Source organism: Fragaria vesca, linkage group LG1 (assembly GCF_000184155.1).
Source record: "Fragaria vesca subsp. vesca linkage group LG1, FraVesHawaii_1.0, whole genome shotgun sequence".
Taxonomy (NCBI): Eukaryota; Viridiplantae; Streptophyta; class Magnoliopsida; order Rosales; family Rosaceae; genus Fragaria; species Fragaria vesca.
In genome coordinates, this window is record NC_020491.1 from 16,689,226 (window position 1) to 16,692,352 (window position 3,127).

Below are 3,127 nucleotides of genomic sequence, written 5' to 3' on the forward strand. Positions count from 1 at the left end.
TTTTCTCCCGTTTTTTCTTCTCCCGTTTTTTTTTNTCAGATGAGCTGCTGTCCAGATCTGCGAATATAAAGAACTTTAGCCGACGAAATTATATTTTCGTCGGCTATAGTCAGCTTTAGAAAGCTGAAGAAAGTTTAAAGTCGTCGACTAAAGTCACAGACTTTAGCCGACGAAAATAAATTCTTTAGCCGACGAAATTTTAATTTCGTCGGCTAAAGCTGACTATAACCGACAAAAATATAATTTAGCCGACGAAGGAAAATTTCGTCGGCTAAAGTCTACTTTAGTCGACGAAAAATTGATTCGTCGGCCTGGTTTTTTTTTTTCGTCGGCTAAAGTCTTTCTTCTGGTAGTGATAGCTTCTGCTAGAACATAGTAAAAGTAGTTACTAAAATTATATTATTGTCTTGTCATCTACAAATAAAGCTTTGTCATAGAAGAACTTATATATGTAAACGTGGTTTGGCTCTTTTCAGCTGGTCTAATTTCTATTAACATAATTCTATCAAGTCCCAAAAGAATCTCTGTTCTTGACATTTATTTCTCAAAGTAAAGTTGACTTGATTTCCAGCCGTAATGAATAGCTTTTGAGCATTTAGAGAGAGCCATATCCATTCTTTGTTATCTTCTTCTCTTGAAACAATTTGATCATATTGAATAAGCTCTTTGATTTCAATGAAATCCCATCTCCACTTTCGGTTACTAGAAAGACTTTGTCCATTTCCTTGTTAACTTCTTTCTATGCACCAACTTCTACTCACAACAAAGATTGCTCGAGTATAATGCCTGCAATTGTGTCATCTCCAAAGACCTTATTGAAATCCTGATCATCTCTACTCAGTTTTCAAAGTAAAGCAAAACTTCTTTGTTTAGAATATAAGACTTGGTATGGTAATGCTTGAATCTATTTCTTATCCTTATATCTTGGTGTCTTGTGTCAGTTGTGTGTATAAAATTCTTATTTCGAAAGTACTTCAGATCAGTATCTCTACCTACTTGAATCATACCTTTTTCCTGTGATCAATGATAAATGTTTCTACTCATCCTCATGTTCAATTTCTTGTAAACTACATCCTATTCAGATATGAAAATTCATTGATGTATACCTCTGTTTGTTCTCATGTTAAGTTTCCTGTTATAGACTGGTTTGTACTATCCTACTATCAGTTTGGTGGTTCTTAACTTCTCATGCTTTCATGATCCTCGTCAAAAGTATGTTTATTTCAAAGCTTGTTCAGTTTTATTTTAAAATCTTAAGCTCGGGTATTCTTACTGATTTTATCGAAAGTACTCGACTTGTTAAAATTTCGTTTCTTGACAGATTTCACCCTACTATTATTAAAGGGTATTTCAGTTCCTTTGGAAATCCTTGAATGATTGACTTGGTTTGGAAAAGGAAAGTGTTTCATGGAAAGACTAGATTTGGATTTTAAATGTTTTTATTCGGTTAGGCCCGGTGAATTGTTTGAGTGGGGATTGTGTCTCCCTTGGGTTGTTTAACCCTAAACCTGATCAGGGTACAGCTGGGCGGTGGGCTCTAACCGGACTTCAAGGATTTCGTTGAATTTGATTCATTGGAAAAGAGTTTTACATGTTGTCTTCATGTTGAAAAAGGAAAGGAAAGATTTCTGATTTCGGAAAAGAGAAAATGGAGTTATAAAGATTCCTCCATGGACTAGTTGTCATCCTCATCAGATATTCGATGATGTTACCGTTTCTTTTCCTGTGTATCAGCCTATTCAGTTTCCCTGAAATAATTGGTTCTATGTCATAATCTATTTCTTGATCCTTCATTTGTTCAGTTATCTACTTATTTGGATCAGAATTGATTGGCCTATTTGCAGTAAAGTAATTTTAGAGTGTTATTACCTGTCCTCGATTCCTTCATGTTCAGTTGTCTGCTCATTTGATCTGAGTTGCTTGGTGAGTTGCAGCCTAATAATTCTATGTTATCATCTGTGCTTGATTCAGTTGATGCATGGTTGGCATTTGTTCCTCCAGCTTAATTCCAAATTTGTTTGTAGCCATATTCTTATTCTCATTTAAAAGTACATTTGAAGCATCTCTACCATCCTTCACATTTCAGATGTAGTTGCTGGTTTAGAATCTTAGTTATAACGATTATTATGTTATACCTACTGAGCTTGTGAAGCTCATTTCCCTATGTTTCATGTGTTTTCAGGAAAGAAGTTTGGTGATATTTCTGACATTCCAGAGTTGTCTTAAATCAGAGTTCATGATCAAGTTTTGTTTGCTTGTGGATTAAGTGCCTCTATTTTGGCTTTCCTGAGTATGTGCTGTCACATCCCGACCCTTATATTTTTACCTTATTTACTAGCGTGATTATAATACGAATTTTACCGTCTTGATCATGAGTAAATAGTTTAATTGGTCCCTAGAGGGGTTTCGGGGACGATTATGTTCGGAGGATTATTCGTATTAAGGAAATACGACGACGGTAAAAATAGTAAATTTTAGCTAGTAAAAGGTAATTTTTATTCGGGTATTATTTTTCGGGGTGTTTTTATTTTGGAAGTTTGGGTTAAAAAGGAGTGTTGGGTCGGCTGGGCCGAGCCCAACCCATTTCTTCCTCCTTTCTCTCTCTCTCCCTCCCGTTTTCTCTCTTCCCACCCGATTTTCTTCTCTCTACACCCAGCAGAATTCCGGCCGTCCTCCCGCCGCCGTCCGACCTCCGTTCGCCGCCGGACCGGTCCCGTTCGGTCGATCTCCCTCCCAGCAACATTTCTAGACCGGTGAGAGGAGCCCTAGCGCCGCCGTGAGAGAGCGGTGCCGCCCGAAAGCAAGGGCTGCCCCGAGCTTCCCTTCGTCGGAACTTCCTCCTCCGGCCACCAATCCGGGCAAGCTTGGTACGGTTTTGTAGCCCTCATCCCGTGCAACAACCCCTCCAAGCAGCTCCCTCCCTCTTGAGCTAGGTAAGGAGAAATGTGGAGTTGAAATTTCTAGGCTTTTAAGTTATTTTCGTTCGATTAGCCTAGTTAGGCTTGGAATTGGGTGATGTGTTGGTCATGAAAGTTGTAGAGGAGATTGAGAAGAAGATTCTGTTAAAATTTGGTAGCATTTGCAGGTCGCCGGAATTGGTCGCCGGCCGCCGCTGCCGGCGGAGCCG